General features: G+C 33.7%; 1 protein-coding gene across 1 annotated transcript in view; it reads left to right on the forward strand.

Annotated features, from left to right (window-relative positions):
- The first annotated feature begins 458 nt into the window (after window positions 1-458).
- Window positions 459-22,523, forward strand: part of LOC149423175 (uncharacterized) — a 183,128-nt gene continuing 161,063 nt past the window's right edge. Inside the window, exon 1 of the mRNA XM_089632534.1 lies at window positions 459-773. The gene's annotated coding sequence lies outside the window, so the exon portion shown is untranslated. The remainder of the gene's footprint in view (window positions 774-22,523) is intronic.

The raw sequence follows: 22,523 nt of genomic DNA on the forward strand, positions 1-22,523 counted from the left end.
GCTCCAATTGCGCCCGCGTAGGGCCGGCCCTGGTCACAGGTAGACGGTAACTTGAGGTAGGTGGCTGGCGGAAGTGATACATAACATGCTGCACAGACTAATTATTATCGTTAAAATCATAGCACGACGTTGTTGGTACCTACCCAATAATCCGCCCGGCGCCCGTGCGCCGTGCATGTTTTACAACTTACTACTCTTCACTCTTGTACATAGACAACAAACACTGTAAGAATTGTATTATAACGTCATTGGTCATTGATCATAATAATAATACATACATACTGATACCGGCATATTATGATCCTGCCGTATAGGTACCTACATTTTTCAGAACCAGATTGACGTGAAAGCAAGCAAAATGTGCACACTGCCCTTCGGATGTCTTCGGTAATGTTCGTCTGCAGTCGGCCTCTGATCCCGCGCCGTCCCCGCCCTTCCTCAGTCGAGTTCGGAAAGCCGCGAGAGGTGGACGCCACTCTTCTCCGTGTCGGTTTGCGATACCCGTACAGAGTTTGTCGTGTTCAATATCGTTTTAGAAGTGTTATATAAACTAAAACTTATAAAAAGTGTTTTAATTGACAGGGAGAAACGCTCTTTTGTCTAAAAAACAAAGTTTCGTTCAGACAGAATAAAGTTAGTGCGTGTATAAGTGAGTGCTAGTCGGTAGTCCGAATGGCGACGTTCCCTGTTCTCGGATTTATTCACCGTTGTTCGGCCACCGCCGAGACGTTAGCGGTTCTCTCCTCGTCAGTTCGCCACCTTCGCGACGGAAGGTAATGTGAACAACATTCTTACCTTTTTGTGAGATCTTAGTGCTTTCTTCCGAAACTTCGCTATTATTAATATAAAGTTAGTTCCTCAAGTGGTGACTAGCACGAATTGCCACGTCCCTGTCCAACCTGAATTTCTTATCTGCCTGCCCTAAACGGCACTGGCGGCCCCGGTGGGCGGAGCAAGTTCGTGTGCGGCTGCTGTGGCTCGCGAATGTTTACGGTGGAGACTTTTGGTGTTTGAAGGGCCTCTGGTGATGGGAAGATAGCTTTGTTATGAACCCAGATAGTAAACTTCCCACTAGCGACAGAAGCAGTAGGGACCTCGCTGCCTGCTGCCTGCTCTGTCTTGGCTCGGGACGTTCCGCTCGGTCGAGAGTTCAGTAGTCGAGCAGAGCGTTGGCTGGGTACCGTTATAACTACATACACACTGTTTCCGACGAATTGTTATTATGAGTTTAGACTTTTGAAATAATTCCAAAGGCATTTATCGTAAATCGGGCAGTACTCCTCCGCTTTCTTCCCGCGAAGTATGCGATTCCTTCGTGCTTTCGCATTGTTTGTATAAATACAGCTTCGTCATGTGATCGATCGTCAAGGTTCGCCTCGAAACATACCGAATACTTCTTCATACACGGAGGTCAGTGAAAAGTATTCGTAAATTCGTGACAGAATTGCGTACACTGTGATAATTTGATTGATACACAAATAATTTGTGAATCTGACGTGAAATTTGTGTGATCTTGCGCAACGAAGGTTCTTCTTTGTTCCTGAATCGTTTCGTGTTATTCCGTGAGGAGTTCGCTCAAATTTATCGAGTTTATCGTAAAAATAATCAAGTCATCAGTGTTTGAGTGTATTGTAATGATGTGTGTGTCGACTGTCGACTGGTCCGTGTTTACAGTGTTGTCAGATTGCCAGCGGCGACTCTCGGAGTAAAGAACTTATAATATAACTAGTGACGAAACTCGGTCTCTTTTTTCATTTTGCGTCCCGTTTCCGACAAAGTTTTTCCTTTACGACCATTTTATGACAAACAACTTTAGTTTTTTACTCTCGTGAATTTGCTTAGTGAGCGTATTTTCACGCATGGGGAAACTTCCTACCAAAGGAGCATTATTATTCGTATCTTCTCGATTGTTTGAACTTTACGATTTAATTATATCCATTAGGACGACATTTTTTTCAGTCTTTTGACAATAGTGTGATTTCTTTAGTGATTTGACTATCGTTACTTTCGTGTCTAAAATAATCATTTACTTTGTGGGTGTCCGATAAATAATTAGTTAACATCTCGGCTTTGTTGGTAGATAATCCCATGAGTATCACGCTTGGCTAACGTCAGGTGGATCGTGTTCATTTCTCATAAGTAGTAAACCTGCCGACTAATAATAATAATTAAGGGTTCTCGTTTAAAGAAAATGGTTATGATTTATATGTTTGTCGGCAATGATCACTTCAATATTATTTATGTAGATAACACTAACAAAAAAAACGTTTATTTTATGTTACTTTTGACATCGAAAACAAGGAATTAGCTTATTAGTGCATGAAAGAGCATTTCGCAAGTAGCAATGCTCATTTTGGCCAAGCGTTCTGGTTTTTAAGGTTATGTCCCAATTTTCCTCGTGAAAAAGATCGAACTGCAAAATTTGAACTCAAATTTACCTTCTATGCTGAATCTACATTTTATTATTAGTTACTACTCAAGTTTTTACGCTTTTTTTCTTATTAATAAGAATAAGCAATTGATATTTAAAAAAATAATAATATGGTACAAACATAGAAGGAGGGAACAAACAATATTTAGTCTTGCAATATTTCGAAGCTCCGCAGCTCATTATTGAAAAATTTTCGTTCACCTATAAATACCTACTTACCAAAGTGTTAATTTTCCTCTATGAATTATTTAGTTATCTTTGTCCATCTCCATGCAGCGACTTGCATGCGCAATCAGTTTGTTCAAAATTTTGCACAAAAAACGCGGTACACTGAATCATTTAATTTTGAAGTGAATGCAAGCGATTTGCGCATTATACAGTTTTGGCGTATTTTCTTACTTGTGCAAATTAGAACAAATTTAGTTTGCGCAAATTAACGTTCATGCAAGACGTTTGCGCGGTAGGTATACCGTTTTGCCGTCTTACTGTACATGCTTACCTGTGCAAATTAGACTTTGTGCAAGATTGAGCATAAATTAATTTTGCTATTTTCATTAATATTATTATTAAACTGTTTTTAATCGTGCTTTCGTGAAGCGAACAGCTCTTTCGCGTAAAATCGGCAATGGAGAAACGGCCCGTGAAAAACTAAAATAAATAATTCTATATTGAGTCGGCACTGCGTTCGTTCGTTGCCTGTTCATTTAGTTGTTGGCTCGCGGGCCTTGGGAATCTATTGGTCACGTTTTGTGCTTTCCTGAACAGGAATGCTGAATCTTAACAGTGACGTAGGTGTTCTCTGCAATGACAAGTTTATTTGCTAAAAGAAATACTTCATCACGGCTGACGTGAGGTTTATATATTTAGGCATATTTTTATTTATTTAAGTGTTAATATTGCAAAATAACCACAATAATATTTATAACGCATTATTCTCAATGAGTTTAATAAAACACGAGAAAGGCAACATTAAACAATTAAAATGAAATTATTTTTACATAAGGATACGAATTTAAAAGGGATAGTGTAGATACATAGATCATAAAACAGACTAGACGAACTTAACACAGTTAATTGTAAAATATTTCACAAATACATTAAAAAAGGTATACAGTAGTTAGAGTTCCAAAAAAATATAGTGTTCTGGTTAATAAAGCTGTTGAGAAAATGTTATCTATGAGACTTTGCCAATGTTTTTATTGTTTGTTACTGGAAGTTTTAGGTTACTATGTAATGCGTTGTATTGTGTTCATGCGAGTTAATTCCAAATTTATTCGTGTTTGTTGATGACGATAAGTGTATTTGATTTCGTGATCGTATTTTGTGCTGGTGTATGTCGGAAAAAGACTGGTTTGGTGTTGGTATGCGAGGAGTGTTGATCTATTTTTAGAAATAGCATTTGTGAAGCTATATTTTGGCAGAATCGTAAAATGAAGTACCTATTTGTGTTTGTGAGTAGGTATATATCTTTAGCTTGTGTATCCCATGGTATATGATATAATATATTCCTTACGGCTCTATTTTGGATAACTTGTATTTCGGATAATTGTTTCTTGGTAATGGTATTATACTTCGTTGGCAAAAGTTAAAGCAATTGAAATGCGAGAAGGTAGCCGTGCATAGACATATGAATATTAGTAGACCTGCCCTAAGTGATTAAAAGCGTATTATTCCCCACTCCCCATACCGGTTCCATTGGAGCCGGCTGGGCTCGCGTATGGCTTCCCGTGAATCTTGAGAATGTGACGTCATCATTCTTGTTCGAACTAGCGTCGAGTTATGGTCGAGGCATTTTATGAAATAACACGGCAAAATAGTGGCTTGTGATATGAAAACTTGTAAAAATAGATGTGAAAAAGAGAATAAACCCAATTGTCGTATTACATTCCATATGTAAGCATCATTTTAAGCTTATTCACATCGTATAATATGGATCAGTTGTAGAAACATATACTATTACATCGAGATACATCTGGTCGAATGTAGCGATTCTCAAGTGTGCGCATTGTTGTTACTGGGAAGTAAATTATGAACACTTATAAAAGTGTCTTAACTAAATACGTAAACAAAATATTCGACTCTGAAAATAGAAGATTTTTTTTTTCCGAATTTGGACTTCGCAAATTTGTTCATAACGTGGCGAGTAATTTGCGCTCCCATGTAAAAATGTCTATTCATTCAAAAGCAGATTTTACTTTTAAGAACTAAATGATGATATTAAAATGCGAGATGCCTATATACTGTCATATTGATTTATTGACGAATCACAGTCAGCTTTACCCCCTTCGTTCTTCAACAGTTGATTTTACCCCTCACCTTTAATTTCTAGTCTATATTATATTCTTATGTCTGTGTAGCCATGTTTATTTTAATTGATAATTTAATTATTTTTACTCCAAATAACTTCCTTGTGCTGATGGCGGAGAACTTGTTATTTTAAACTATCCTCACATTTTCAAATCTACAAATAGCGCAATTTTGATGTGTGAACAGCATTTTAGCAATTCTTCAAATTTCAAATTCGGTTATTGTATCAATATTTTTCCAGTTGCTTCACAAAACTGAAATTATAATCGAATTTGAATAAAAACTTCTAGAACTTGAAAATCAACTTTGAAAATTGATGAATTGTTCAGATTCTCTGAAACAACCCGCCCTAAACGTCGATTCTTAATTCCAGTTTTTGATCAGCTGACAAACATGACCGTTATTTTATTAGTTATAATTGATCAAAGACTGAAACAAATCACGGATCGGCATGTAATATCCATAATGCGTACAAATTTCAAAATGCCTCTGTTCGTCGATTTAACGGTCATCAAATGTAACATTCCAACAAAAAAAAATCAATGTTTCTCTCACCAGAATAAACTAAAAACCAACCTAACTTCGTAAATACAATAAAAAATTAGCCAAGTACATAATCTGTTAGTTTGTTTTTTCTGTCCGTTGCCAAATACTACGATTTAATTCTTTGCATGTTATATTTTTATAACCTAGTAGACATTGTTTACTCGGACTATAAATTATTTGAAGCATTTAATTGTATTGACAAGGAATAAAGTATTTAATTAATTTTACGACTCTTATAAATACATAAATATTAGCAAGTGAATGAATTATGTATGAGCGTCTACGCGTCTAAGGAGTATTTTCATCATAGTTTTAAAGACGCTATCTCTGTGGAGATAAGATAACCATAGAAGTTTTTGATTAAAATGTCCGATAACGATATGCTAGAACCAAGATGGCGTAGAAGCTCGTGGCGTTTATTTATTACGATGTTGATTATTTATTAAAAATATTATGTTCGTTTTTAAATTATATTGCATTACAAAACTTGTCCATAAAATGGAGCACGGGTTGAAGTCGCGCCCGTTTGGGCTTGACATCTCATTTATATTTATTTCCTCTATGCTTGACACCGTTAACTTTAACTTAAGATGAAAACTGGCAACATTATTAATAATTAATGTACCTACACATTATTAGAAATTGTACAACAAGTCGTAGGTAAAATTGAAGACTGTGAATCAGTAATAGTAGTGAAAATAAACTATAAAGACACTGACAAAGATTCATTCGTCGAATATCACAGAGAAAACTACTGATATGAAATATTACTAATTTATTAAATACTGTTAAAATTAATCGTATTCCTGTTAAAAACGGGACTGCAGGCCTTTAACGGATGAATTGACAGATTTCTATAATAAACTACGTATCAGTAAAACACGAATGTGTTATGGCGATGTCGGAACACCCGTCCGTTCATAAAAATTCTAATATTTTCGCATTTCGTCATAATTATATAATAACAGGATAAACGCAGCTGCATGATCACGTGTTCCGATATATTATGAAACTACCAATAGTTTATAGTAAATGGCCTGCTGTCAACTTTTTAACAGGATTTTAATAAATCAGCAATACTAATTTTTCTCCGTTTATAATATTATCTTCTAGCCGTCAATGAGAGATAACTTTGTTTGCATTAATCGTATTTAATAATCGGTTGGAAACGAAAAACGATATAATTTTTGATTTTCGATATAACCGAAGCGATTACTCGGAGTTTATGCTCCCATATACATAGTTATATGTCAACCACAGTAATATTGTAATAATTGCTTGCAACCGGCTGCACGGCTAAACCCATTTCAAACAACGTTTCGATTTTGACTGGTTGTGTTTCACCAGGGATACTGAGAGTATATTCCACTCTGGAAAACAGAAACCTACAAAATATATATTATTTAAGTTAAAAACATACAAAATATATCTAATTTTCGTTAGCGTTTTAAAGGCTTTTGATTGTATTATAATTGCTAAGTCGGTGTTCTCGGCGATTTTACACTCGCGCAAAAGAGAAATCACGGCGTTTCTTTCCATTGAACTTGGTCGACTTACCGGTAGCAGTTTCGAAATAAGAGTACACGATCGCGGTAACTCCTATAAATCAACCGAAGATAAAATAATTATAACACGCGGAAAATGCAACATTTTTATTTTTGTTGTTTGTTTTTGGGGTGTTATGCCGTGTTGCGCTAACTCCTTCTTTAGCCGACGTTTCGGACAGCGTTGCAGTGTCCATCATCAGGGCAGATGTGTTATTTTGATTTTGTTATCCGGTAGATCCGAAGATGTGTAAATTTTTGGTTGTCGAGTTTGTCAAATTTACACATCTTCGGATCTACCGGATCTGCCCTGATGATGGACACTGCAACGCTGTCCGAAACGTCGGCTAAAGAAGGAGTTAGCGCAACACGGCATAACACCCCAAAAACAATCAACAAAAATGCTTTTGGCCGTGAGAATCTAAAAACTTACCTACATTTTTATTGTATACGTAAATGTATTTTTATTTCCCGCTCAGAATTTTGTTTATTAGGGAGAAATATTGGCAATAAGCCCAGTTTTATAACTATTGTGTAACGTTAAATAAACTAGTAGTTCTGTGAAAAGTATACCTCGCGCCAAAAAAACATAAGATTTGTAAGTAGGTACTACCGAACTACTTAATTATAAACCGTATATTTGTGAAATCCACAATTTGTCAAAAGAATCGTCACTATCTCGATGAAAATTCTTTTTTCAAACTTTCTTCAGATAGGTAGGTACCATAATATTTAAAAGCTCTAGCCAATACAGACCGGCCCCAAAATAAATGGAGTAGAACAGTCACTACGAAATTCCAGATAGAAGAATTTTATACTACTTCAGACAAACAGATATGCTGTGGATTGATTTCTGACTTTCCCGTCTTAATTTTATTCATTAGTGTGAAATGATTCCAGTCAATATGGGATCCGCCCCTAACCACGTGTAGTGGTTTAGTTTCCATTTATTGCCACCGCTAGTGCTCGCTGGCTGACAGCGGATAAACGACAATGCAGTGCTCGAATTGGCCCAAGGGCGTCCCGCCGCGGGTAGGTACCGATGTAGGTAGTTAGGTACCCACCTGTGCAATACCAATGCTCTCGTGTTTCGTGGGATTATAGAACTGGTGTTACACTATTCGAATGCTTTTAAAAGGCCCTGGAGGATATCCACCGCTTTCCCGCCCTGGTGCAACTAACAGTTGGTTACTGTTTCAGGGCTCTCGCAAGAACTCACTCAATCACTCCCATATGTTAATAGGAATCGTACAAGAGTCCCGACAACCCAAAGCCAGTGGTACAATTGCATTCACCAATGTTGTGAGACTAAAGGATTTGGAGAGGGGGATATGGAAGTACCTAGCTATTACCAAACACGACTAAAGTCGTTTCAAGTAACGTTTCGATGATAAATATTGGTCTTTCGCCCAGGCGATACTATACAAAATATACTATATTAATTGACTCTTATAGAATACGTATTCTCTGATTCAATCGAAGTTCTAAGCTTTAATTCTCAAAAAAGCAACCTTGCTATATTTTTTTTATTTTGTTTTTAATTCTTGTTAATTTATATTCGCTGTATAACTAACTTATAATGATCATTTAGGTAGGTAGCCGAAAATTTTTAAGATGTTCATTATAAGGTGTTTACCGAATATGAATTAGAAATTAAAACAAATCAGTTTTAAGATTTTTGGTAAACCACTAAAGGTTCAATGACCGTATTATGCTGAAATTCTACTAGAATTTTCATTAAAAAATAACACTGCAGTAATTAAAAAATATATTGCAACCGATCCTCTATAATACTTGTTTCTCCATCTGATCTGACCGGCAATTACTTTGTCTATGGAACCACCACGGCCGCATTGCATTGTCTATTATTTCGCGTAACAACATGGCGGCGTTCCATATTGAATGACCGTTTCCCGCCTTTTATTTCATTCAGTCGGTATCAGCTCTCATAGAACCAAGGTAGGTACTTTGAATTTGCGGGCGATAGACAGTATAAATAAGCAAACAACGATCGCTGTATACTTTAATGGTTTCTGTTGTAATTTCACCGAAGGTATTAGTTTCATCTCTTCGAAACCATTCGTATTCCAATTTTGTGGTTAAAAATGATTAATTTTCTACGAATAAAAGTCTGTCTATCCTGACGCTTATCAAAAATTACATTTTTAACTTCCTTATTGTACCTACCTTCGTGGATTAGTTTAGCGATCAATAAAAAGCTTTGCTCAGTGTTGCCATTATTTACGTTACTTTTTTTAAAGTATTTCTTCAGTTATTGTTAATTTTTAAACTCGAGGTAGAGAACTTTGATATAAATGATATGATGCCGTAGATAGGTACCTAGCATTAATTCGTATATTTTTTTAGTGCCGGACTGGAATTTTTCCTCCCTATTGGATCACGTCTGTTTGATTACATTAATGTTCTTAATTCGAAACGACACGCCTGTTTTAAATAAAGAACCACACGTGCTAACATAGAACGCGTGCTATTCTGAGTACCTCAGGTCAATGTCCTCCGCCCTGTCATGCACCATCTTTGATTTCTAGGGTAATTAAACCCCACACTCAACCGTTCTAAAATTTTCATTAATTTCACTAGCAGACTATATAACTGTTCAAACGTTTGGCTTTTTTGCCGACTGAATTCTCAAACCGGAATGATATAAACGATAAAGGTGGAAACACATTATTAAAACCCGACGCGACCCGATGAAACGCGATGCGTGTTGAGTCGAATCAAATGTATTGTTTTCTTATGACTAGAATCACACTATGAACATCCGACGCGACGCCATGTCGGATGTTCATAGTGTGATTCTGGTCATAAGAAAACAATACATTTGATTCGACTCAACACGCATCGCGTTTCATCGGGTCGCGTCGGGTTTTAATAATGTGTTTCCACCTTAAGTCTTTGTGAACCGGAGCAACGTGCCGATAAAACGTCATAAAAGGGTATTTTTGGGAGAAATTTTATTTAATACACGACAAATTAGTTTTACAACATAAATCGGTCGGTTGTAATTTGAATGCCCATCAAAATGCTTTTTTAATAATTATCGTTAACCTAACTCAATTATTTTGTAATTTAAAACACACATAAATAATTAGAGCATTTCCGTACAAGATAATAATAAATAATAATAATAAGAAATACCCTTTCATAATTAAAAAATATGTTTGCTCGTGTGTTTTGACCTCAAATCTAAATTTACGTTTTTTTTATGAAAAAGGCCGCGCAGGCGCCCTTATATGATTTACCTTTTACTTGACCCATACCAAAGAGACCCAGATTTACACTTAAGGCGATGCACTACGTCGTGTAATATTTTTAATCGAACCGCTATCAATAACACACCTTACGTAGATGGCGATAATGCTTAAATTCCCGCTTAACACCATCCACCTGTTTTGATTTATGCACGAAAAAAACATGGCCAAAAAGTGCCTTTTATTTTATTTTGTGGATGTTCATGCACAAATATTTAAATGTTTTTCGATCATTTTATAAATAACTTAATTTGCCACATTATACAATAAAACCATAACCGAACTTGACCCATTTTTTAATTTTATTTGCCTTTTATTTTATTTTGTGGATGTTCAGGCACAAATATTTAAATGTTTTTCGATCATTTTGTAAATAACTTAATTTGCCACATTATACAATAAAACCATAACCGAAAATGGGTTCGTTAGTAGGAGATTTTGAACTTTAAAGCAGTTTTCATAGACCTTATACATTATTTTTTCTGAGCTTATAAAAAGACTTATCTAAAAAATACTCGATTATTTCAAAGTCCAAGATGTATTCTACTCACAGTATTTAATTAAAGCATCTGAAACATTTCTAGGCGACCAAATTTTCAAACCAAAAACACATGATTTTGCATTACTACGTAGTGCATCGCCTTAAATAATATATATATCATCAATCTAAACGTATTGACTTCGCAGTTATGGTCTTTGTACTAAGAAGTGATACATTTTAAAAGCGTTGTATGAAAAGATGTTTGAATAATGTAATGTACGTATAATAATTATCCAAGGTTGCAATACCTCGTATAAATAATGCCGTGGACGGACAAACTCGTTCCGCCATTTGTTCGTTTATTCAATAATAATATGTGTTATATAGCTTGCCACCTGTAACGCTATTTACATGGCTATATAACGATAATTACAAATAAATATCCTGTGACAACATTCACTTTACATTAAAATAAAATTGCATAGGCAAAAATCCGAAGGATTTCAACCAGCTATTCCTTAGCATATTTGGAATAAAAAATCTTATGTGCACTTTGCTGTCCGGTTACGTTTTTTATAATAAAAAAATTTATTATTCATATTTTCAACACATGCCACCACTGTTTTATCCTTTGTCAAAGTTTGAAAACCCATCTGGCAAATATTTTATTCGAATTCCGTTGAATAATGCACGTGTGTACCTATATTGGCGCACTTTTACAATCACAACGAAATGGCTCGGCACCATTCGTCTCATTTTTAACTATTATTATTTAGTGTGTTCGAAAGAGCGAAGACGCTTTTTGACATACTTGCTTATAACAGCTGTTGAACACGAAACGCAATACCAATGACAGTGATGTAGTGTGGAAATTTTAATTTTTTTTTGTTTTTAATTGAAAAAAAAATGCTACCGGACAGCTAAGTGCCTATAACATTTTTTTCTCCAAATGTGCTAAGGAATAGCTGGTTAAAGTTTGTCGGGTTAGTGCCGATACACCCTGTATATTTAATTTTTCTGTCCGATGATATATTTTTTTCAAATAATAACAATCAGCAAAATCATACATGTCACCACTGATAAACTGCTGCACGTCGCGACATTTGGAATCGGACTGCTAACAATAACAATCAAGGTTTAAATTCCCGCTACAAGCCAAAAATGTGTATATTCTTGGTGTACCTTATATTGTAGGTAATATGCATTAAAATCGCTTGAAAAACGGAGTCTAGAAACGTTCGATTTCAAGCACAAAACTGGTTTTTATTTATTTTGTAAATAATTTTATAAGAAAGCAAAAGATAATCAAGTGAAACTGTCACAGATAATCTTAGTTATAATCAGTGGCGGCCAGCTAATATGTGCTCCCGAGCGCCGAACAACCAACAAGATTTCCGACATGGCTAATCACAATACGAAACTCGGTTCGGTTATAATATCTCATTCAAAAGGTACCTACTTATTAAGCGCGCTTAACTTGCAGACCGACTTTGACTTGTGCCTATGTTCGTAGCAGTTCGTTTTCGATTGCGATCCAAAATTTAACTGCTTTGTCGCATATTCTGTGGAACAGTCGAAAGCGTGGGTCCATACCATTACATACTATTCTTTGCAAATAATACCATATCAAGAACGGCGTTCGGAGTTTTACCACCACATCAGAAGGAACGGTTTATTCAGTAGAAAGTTAAACTAAAACGCGTATGTTTGATATTATTGTCGATATCGTTGTTTCAATTTACCATCTGCTATTTTTCAGCGAATGTTACGCTTCTTCGATACAAGCATACAGGATAAAACTTGTCATTAAGAGATGAGTGATGGTCAGATTACTTATTATCAGTTCAGTCAGTACTCGCCGTTGCCAGGCATTGTCTCTTGAATTTAAAACTTTTCTTACTCTGAGAAAGTTTTGAAGTTTAATTGCAGGTTATATCGATCTTGTATATCAATTATTAATAAGGCATATCAATTGCATGTTATACTAATTTATGATTACTTTTGTGTTTGTTCAACGTATAAATTAAGAATGAGTTTGAATGTGGAATACATTAAGAATAATAGGTCGAGTTTTGAAAACAAAGTGATAATAAAAAATGCCGGTCCACCTAAAACCTGAACTGATAATAAAATAAGAGTGCAAATCTGGATCGAAGAAGTTTACTCGATCATTTAACAAAACACTGTATAACAAAGCTTGTAGCTCTGTGCATGTGATCAATTGAATAGTTTATTTTGTTTTACGTGTTTAATTTACGATGTTGATTCAGTTTGGACAATCAGCGGTGTTACTGATGTAACTCACCTTTCTGAAAAAATCAAAAAACATAATTCTTATCATTTACATTTACAAAAAGTTTTGAGCTTAAAGGTTTTAGGAAAAGTTGACATCAGAATGCAATTGGATTCAGGCTACCGTGCCTAAGGTAAACACCATAATGAGCTATTTAATAAAAATCGATACAGGTCAAATTTCCCAGAACATGATTTCAATGTGAAGCTTAAAACGTATGACTCCCTAAATAAAGTTCAGTACCTAAAAGGTAAACTCTGTGCAATTTACGCCCGCGACGATTTTTCAAAAGCTAACGGCGCTTTATCAATTTTACAACTTTTTTATAGTACTTGTTTATTAGAAGACTTTCCCGAGACTGTGAAATTACTAAAACTTTTGTGCACCATTCGTGACCTTTGGAATGACCTCAGTTGAAAGCTAAAGATGTTTCTCAACGTTAAAAAGAATAAAATCTTTTAACACGTTGAGCCAGGACAGACTGAACGCACTATCAGTGTTAAGCATTGATAGAGGTCTTTGCTAAACAAAATGAACAGAGAATAGAACTTCTTTATAAATAGGTATGTACCTTTATTTAATTTATTTTATGACTTAATGTTGTAATCCGGTGAACCCCCACATATTTTGACCACCGGCCGCCACTGGTTATAATACTGTATTTTAAAAAAGTTGTTTCCTTTACGCGTTCATACATTTCTATTGAAAAAATGTTTTTTTTTAGTAGTTTTCATTTATATTTTTTATTGAGTAATTTATTATTTTATTTGTATTCTACTCAAGCCAAATGATAGGAAAACCTTCAATTTATCTGAAGCATATTTTTTGGTATTCATAATGTACACCAATTCGTTATAAAGATTAATCAAAATAGAGATTTAGCATAAAGCTTCGCCTTAACGCCAACCGCCGGTTTTGATTTATGCAAGAAATGAACATCACCAAAATATGTTTTTATTTTATTTATTGTGTTAAGTTCAGGCACAAATAAAGAACTATAAAACTATACCACATTATACAATATAACCACAACCGGAGAGTAGGAGATTTTGAACTTTAAAACCGTTTTTATGGGCATTTTTATATTTTATTTTATACAATTTTTTTATCTGGGCCTATAAAAAAGACTTAATTATTTCAAAGGCCAAGATGCGTTTTACTCACAGTATTTAATTAAAGCATCTACAATATTATAAACAATCAAATTTTCTAAGCAAAAACACATGATTTCGCATTACTTTGTAGTGCTTTGCCTTAACTAGAATTTTCTAATCAAAAACACACGATTTCGCATTATTTTGTAGTGCTTTGCCTTAACTAGAATTTTCTAATCAAAAACACGTGATTTCGCATTGCTTTGTTGTGCTTCGCCTTAACTAGAATTTTCTAATCAAAAACACATGATTTCGCATTACTTTGTAGTGCTTCGCCTTAACTAGAATTTTCATTTCGTTTATGCTCACCGTTCGTGAGTTTTGCGTGGGACAAACAGTTTTTCTGCTTTAGGTATAGTTAGTTGCCAACGAAAATAGAAATTCCAACTAAGAATGAGATATCATCGACTCATCTGTTGTACGATGAACGCTAAACAAGAGTGTGTATTTATTATCGGTGAATTGTTCTCAAATATTCATTGAGCTACTTGCATCATAGAGAACGAACCACCCTTAAATTGATTTAAAAATTGCTGTTTATTAATAATTTAACTGTTTACCGACTTAAGTAAAATCGAGTTATAATTTTAAAATATGGATTTAACGAACTGCCATCGGGTGCGTGTCGTACAAGTAAATGAAGTGATTCAGTAAAGGTTCGTTACAATTTCGTAAAAATAAAGCACACAAGCTAAAATCGTCGAATTCACTATCGAAATTTCATTTCATAAAGAAAAATTAAAACCCAACTTATTATTTTATCATGTTCTGTTTTATCCAGTTATAGTCACGTAAAACTACATTTAAAAAAAACTTTCAGTTTTATGTGAACGTAAATAAAGAACGCAGAGCAAATCACGTAATTTTCATACAGTAGGTAATGGTTTAAAAAAAATATATTATTGAAAATAAAATTAACACTTTCGTATTCTAGTAGAAAAGTTTATTCATATGCATCTTTTTCAAAAGTTTATTCATAAATGCAAGTCAATTAAAATGCATGCAAGAAGCTCATTCTGCACCTGTTATGACAGTTAAGTAAATATCAATCTTCGTTTCTGGGTCAATCTCAATCCAACCTTAAATAAATGTGTGTCTATTGTGTTTTTCTGCTTGCAAATGTTAAATATTTTTTTTAATTAAACATTTTTAAAATTATTGTTCATTGTGATTTGAACACATTTTTATAATTTATTTCTTATTGAACTATAAAAATATGTAAAAATGGTGGCCTCTCGTATTTTCTATGTCCGTGTTTTGGGTATATTATTTATAAGCTTCATATTATTTTTTAATTTGAAGTTTTAGTTGGTATTATATTTTTATTTAATATCACAATACTTATTATACTAGCGATTACAACAATTTGGCTAGGATTGAAATGATTTTCTTTCATATTGTTTAGTATTGGCAAAAGCTTCCCTGCGAGATTATTTAATGTTTTTAGATACATTTTCCATAAACATTGCTCGTAGGGTTCCATGATAACTCAACACAGTGACAATTCAACACAATTTTAAAAAGTGATATAAAGTCATTAGAAACTATGATTTTTTTTAACCTAACCTAACCTACATAACCTAGTTAATAAAGTTTTTGTTTCATCACTTTCCATGACTTTATATAACTTTTTAAAGAGGTGATGAATTATCTTTGTGATGATTTATCCGGTTACCGGCGCGTAGGTATCTGAAATCCACTCTCGAAATAAAAGTTGGCCAACTTTGCATTTCATTAAACTGAATTCTTTTTCCAAATTAAATTAAGTTTATTTTGCTAAAAGCAGGATACTTTGTTTATTTATGTTTTGATCCTAACTAAATAAAGCTATTGAAATGTTTTATTTTTAGAAACAAACTTCTTTGTTGACATAAATTAAATCTTGAAATGGTTTCATATATATAATATCGCATAGTTCAAATTATTATTTTAACGACTCAACTTCTCTAGTATGAGAATTGAGAATACCAACTAGAATGGTATATGATTTATTTTTATTATTTGATATTCTTTGTTGTGTTTCTAGAAATATTTTTTGAATCTGGTATTAATTGTTATTGTAATGTGAAACTGACATTTTCTGTATTATACGTTTTGTTGATGTTCTGGTTCATCTATTTCTATTGTTCTGCTTAATTTTGGTTATTGCTTTCCTTTTACTCATTTTTCTTCCTCCATACTAATTAATATCTCTCCAAATACAATAGGGGGAATTTTTGACGTGCTCATCATAACTATCAGTTAAATTAATTCTACTTATATATATTATTTATAGGACCTACGAAAAAATGATTCTATGGTATAAATATATCACGCGGAATATTCACTCGACCCCATACGAGATATCTATTCATTTTAAGTAAAATAATGATTTCAGAAGCTGTCACACTTTGAAATATTTACATATTTAAATATTTACGTTATAAATGTAGTCAGTGACATCAACCCCTCCGTGATTCATAAACACAACCGAGAGTGCTAGCGACTCTGTGAATCCGTGACTTCGTTTATGTATGTCATCTTTCATCTTATATCAATTTTAAAGCGCCCCAGAAGATTAGCTCTATGCCCAGAGGCGATTTAATTAGTGGACGGCACAATGAACATTTGTCATTTTATTATTTTCACTTCAAGGGTAGTATTTTAATACAAGGTGCAACAATAGAGTTTTCAAATAGAAACCTAGGTACTACACCCAGATACATAAGACAGAATAGAATATGAGGGCATTTCCGCCAAAGTTTGTAAATTGATTTTTTGGCATATCCCACGTTTTTGATTGTTTATTTGATAGTTTTGTATTAACAGAATATTGGAAAGTTATTTTTAAAGTGCAAATTTATTAATTAACTTTCCGTTCCATCAGTTCCAACCAAAAATTAGTTATTAATTGAGTATTTTATTATTGCATCAGTTTTGTTGTATTAATAACATTATCAACATTCGTTTTCATGGGAATTTTTAGTTTTTTTTTTTTAGATAAAGTTAGAACAGGTTTAATTAATGAAGAACTTTACGCATAAATACAACTGTCGAAACTGTATATATTTTTTTAACTAACTGTACCCCGCCACCGTTGTCTGGCCAGTCTGTCTGTGCAGACAGAGAAACAATAGCGCATTTTGCTATTACGTCCAAAAGATGGCGCTATTTTTACCTGTCACAGGTGACATCTATATAATATATAAAAACACACACGTATTCGAATGCGCAACGTTGTGCCAAAATTTCAAAGCAATCGGCGAAGAACTTTCAAACGAGCATTAACATTTTTATTTATATAGATTAAGGTAGGTGACACATTACGCTATAGGCATCATGGCTTGGTCTATTTAAGCATATCGCTCGCCATACATGATTAATGGGAATGTATGACAAGCGATATGCTGAAATAGGCCAACCCACAAAAAAATAGCGTGCTTAAAGCGTGGTCTGTGACAGGCTTAATAGGTAATGTATTATTATAATCTCCCATTTCTACATTCAATTGAACAAAGAAATAATGTTTTAGGCATGTAAGATTTGTCTTAAATAGCTTACATAATACATTTTGGGAAAATATACAATTTTGACGTAAATTTGAACCATTATTGAAAAAACTCACGTTTAAATTTTCTGATATAGAATCCGTTAGTTCCATTCCGTGACTATGTATATGTAAATATATTTTAGAGGATTTTACAAAGGAATAGTTTAAAAATTTAAATAATTTTATTGCTCGTATGCAATTTTTGAAATTATTATTTTGTACATAACTGAACTGCCCTAGCAACAATCTTTTGCATTTTTAGTGATAAATTGAAGATGTCCACTGAAGAATCCACATTATTACCTTCCATTAGTATTCTGGGCAATGAAAAGTACATACTATGGTAGTTAGTCCCAGAAATTTTGCACAGAAAAAAATCCCGTTTTCTAGTAATCTGGTATTGGTGAAAACGTAAAAATTAAAAAAAAGTAAATGTTTCAAAAATATAAAACGTGAGCCAACTTTGGCGAAAATGCCCAAAAAATAAAATGGAAAAATGCCATTCCCTTTAACGTCTTTTATGATTGTCATTTTCTTAATATTTTCAGTACAAACTAATTGGTCCCATTAATAGCTAATCAATCAATCACTCTAATCAGTAAACACCAGGGCAAATTGGGAAAGTCAACATAGATATTTGTCACTTTCTTTGAATGTGTAATCAAGTGTATTGTAAATAACAACAAAAATAAATTACCTTTGCATAATGAATTTCAATAGACTTTCCATAATCCCTTTTCAGTCGTTTGCCAATATTTGCCATGACTCCCAAAGGTGATGTACTCGTATATAATCAAGTCGGTGGCTGAGTTGACATCGCGTTTGGGTCCCATTCAGGCGTAGTGTGTTCAATTCCTCGGCTGGCTAAGTCCTCCATCACAACACAAGCAATATTTTCCGCTTACTGTGGTGGTAGTAGGAGATTTTCAAATATTGTCAGGTTATTCGTAACCCGGGAGTATATGTCTTTCTTTAAAAAAATAAAATAATGTACCTATATGTAAAATTTATTTTATTCAAATTAATTACATAATATCAACGTTAATTCAAAACTAAATCTATTTCTAATGTTTATATTTTTACCTCCTTACTAATGGGCGTATTTAGATTTTGTCCAGCTGAGAATCAACCATTTAATTTACATTAAGATGAAGTCACAAGCCAAACATGTGTGAATTCTTGCTATGCCTTGCATCGTCACGAATGTAGGTAAAGGCATTAAAATCGCTTGGTAAACGGAGTCTAGAAACGCTCGATTTCGAGCGCAAAAGTGGTTTTTATTCATTTTGTAAACAATTTTATAACAAAGCAAAAAAGTTAATCAAGGGAAACTGTCACAGATAATCTTCGCCACAATATTGTATTTTTTTTAAGTTGTTTCATGTATGCGTACATTTACATACATTTGTATTGAAAAAATACATTTTTTAGTAGTTAAAATTTATGTTTTGTATTGAGTAACAATTTTTTTTATTTGAATTCTACTCAAGGGATACGATAGGAAAAGCTTTAATTTATCTGATGCATATTTTTTGGTATTCATAATGTAAGGTAATTCGTTATAAAGATTAATCGAAAATGGTGATTTGGCATTACACTTTGCCTTAAGGGTTGGTTATCAGTTGTGTAGGGTTTGAAACACGTTTATTAGTAAGGCCCAAATTCATACTTTATATTGTTTACCTTTTATTTAAAATAAGTATAATGTATTGGTCACCATGAAACAGGCAGTTGTCTAGTATGGTGATTCAATGCTTTGTAAATGTTAATTAAAAAAACAAGTATTTTATAAATAAATTATAGTATAGTTAGTATCTCTTGAAGAGTCATGCGTATACCGTGTGATATTTTATATCATTATACAGGGTGTATCGGCAAGTACCCGACAAACTTTAACCATTTGGAGTAAAAAATGTTATGGGCGCTTTGCCGTCCGGTAACATTTTTTTCCATTAAAAACAAAAAATAAATACAAAAAATAGGTACGTGCCGATACTGCCGATACACCCTGTATATTGTACACATAGTTAGTGACCAACCGTAACTGGATTTTCAGCCGACACTGAAACGTATTTAAATAAGTTTTAAAAAACAGTTTACCCTGAAATCAAGCGTTCTTATTCTTAAAATTGTAATACATACATAGTTCATTGTGGTGTTAAATAAAATGCGGAATGAAATAAAATACTTCAATTTACGCTACAACAGTTTTTCAATTTACGCTATACGTAGATACTAAGGAATTATAGTATTATTAAAGAAAGATCTTACTACTGACAAATGTAGTAAACGAATCAGTCTAGTCTTCAAAGTCTTTTAGTCTGTTAAACAATAGCAGTACAATAACTAATTATTATACTCCATTATAATTTTTAAAAATTACAAATGTTGTTAAATTTTTAACTTTAAGACAACTTTTGTGTAACAGCTTATTTTAGTAAAATAATAATTAAGTTATTCTAGAGCCAAACATACGGAAGCGCCCGAGGAAAGCCGAACGTGATCCGACACATCACGAACGCAGGTTTCGGTTAATTTTTGGCCGAAACCGAAACCAAAACTTCGGTCGACAACCTACCCTACACACAATAATTATCGATCATTTTGTATGTCATATTTAAATGATGTGTCTCCTTTATCGTCTCTCTTTATGTGTCTATAATCCAGCGAAGGTGCTTTATATTCTGTTAACATGTTTGTTTGTTTCATTGTATATTCCCGCTAGCAATAACAGGGTGGAAGGTGTCGTCGGGATACCAACCTTCTCCCTGATGTACTCGTGTACCTCTCACACCCTCCACCCTCCCGGCGCGAACATCGATCGTATTACCGGGAAGCCTTACCTAGCCTATTATGAAAATGCACACCAAGGAGACCTGCGATAGCGGGCGCGTTCTCCGAACCGAATAGAAAAGCAAACATGCTTTGTGGGCTAGGATTAATGCGATTACAAAAGAATTTATGTCAAAGACCAACATTTTTTGATTTGTTTACGTTTTTATACTAAGGTAGTTTATTTTCATAATTATAGCTGAAGACAAAGATTAATTGTGATACAAAGCCACCCTTATTTAAGTTTTCAACTCCGAGATTTAAATCCTATTATAAATGGGAACCGGACAAATCAGAACAGTGACAAATCGGAACACTTTTAAAACGTTATAAACTGATGAAAACACTAGGTAACTCCGGGTTTTGTCTCGAAATATCTTTAAATAAAAACTACGGGATCAATAAAACACTTGGCTATATTTGTGATAGATAACAATGATCTCTGATGGCTTATTCAACAGCCGCTAGGAATCATTCTCGACCTCAGTCTTGAGGTTGCAATAGTATTTATTTTAGTCTCAATCCTTGCATTATCGACAGCCATGTTCCTTCTGTAGGTAACCTCTTAAAGTACTCTCTAGGATAACACATAATGTTTTGTTAATAAATACTAGTAGAATAAAATATGGACTCCTACTTTTTGTATAAAATATAAAAGTTCAACTTGGTATGGCGGTTAGAAATGAAAGAGCCCTTATTCACGCTTACAGGCCTTTTATACCCTACAAGCAACACTGTTTACGTTAAATAATATTTATTATAATCATGTCTTAATCTCTTCCCACACCTATCAAACTTGACGAGATTTATAATTCCGACGCGCCTCGAAATTAGGATACTAAACTGAACAAACAAAAAACAGATTATTTATGATAACTGCATCTCACGTCAACATGAACGACCCACATAAAGAAAGCCACTTGAGATCTAAATCTGTGAAATTAAACGCGTCTTGTTCTGAAGATACAACTCATACTAGACTTACTAAAGATAACGTAAAAATATATGTTTTGAAAGTACTAACGCAACGTGTTCAGAAACTGGAAAATCCTCCAATAAAATCAGTAAAATATTGTTTTCTAATCTCCTTGCCGCGGCTATTGGCTATATTGGTAAATTACCCCTATTATTTCGGTAAAAAGCTTAATTAAAGGAAAGATTAGGTAAATAAAAGAAAATTAACTGGAACTTAGTTCCTACCGTGAGCATATAACACATTTTTTCTACCTTATCAGCCAGAAAATCTAAGAAGTTTGCCCTTCGTAGTATAAATATTACATCTGTCTTGTTAAGTATAAAATTTAAGATTATTTCGTTTTTTTTAATCTCTGGGACAATATCTTGTCTAAAATCTCAAAAATATGTTTCAATTAGGTAATTTGTTACTTAATCACCCAATAAAAGTAATCACAGTTTATGAATATGAAATCGCTCTCCTGAAAAGTTATTGTTTTTGACTTGTACTCGTTATGCTTAGCGTGATAGATAATAAGATCACATAATATATTTTATCTTGAGTATTTCTAACTTTTAACTTTATTTTATCTAGTAATTACGTATCTTTATCACTGCTTAGGGAAGTGATGCGCAACCTTTTTAGCCATTTATTATCCATCTCCGAGGTTATAACAATAAATACTGTCTATAATGAATTCTATCAACTAGAAATTTTATAGAACACATGAAACATATAGTAATTTTGGGCGCCTGATTCAAAATATTAAAGACGGACAAGTCTGTCTCAATACCACATCGTCTTTTGTAATGCACCGGGAAATTAGAACGATTGCTAATACACATGAAATATCACTTACAGAAACAACTTTTGGACTTGTATCCCTATAAAATGGAACCCATTACAATATTAAATACAGTGCGTAAAAAGAAAGCGCCACAGCCGAATTTTTTTCTAAGCCCAAGGTCAAACCCAACAAATTACTGCTGTAGAATTTTGTTTAGCCAAGTAGGCCGCACGAAAAGGTCCGCAGGTCGCACAAAATCTGCTCGCAGTCCGCCAGTTGTTAAGTCTTATAATATTTATACAGAACGGTGTACCTACAGATACAGATGACATAACCAAAACCACCTTGTTAGCGACAATGCGAAGCATAAGTTTTTTCTGCTATATTAATAA

The sequence above is a fragment of the Hesperophylax consimilis genome, chromosome 6 (assembly GCF_061612785.1).
Source record: "Hesperophylax consimilis isolate HC1 chromosome 6, BYU_Hcon_1.0, whole genome shotgun sequence".
NCBI lineage: Eukaryota > Metazoa > Arthropoda > Insecta > Trichoptera > Limnephilidae > Hesperophylax > Hesperophylax consimilis.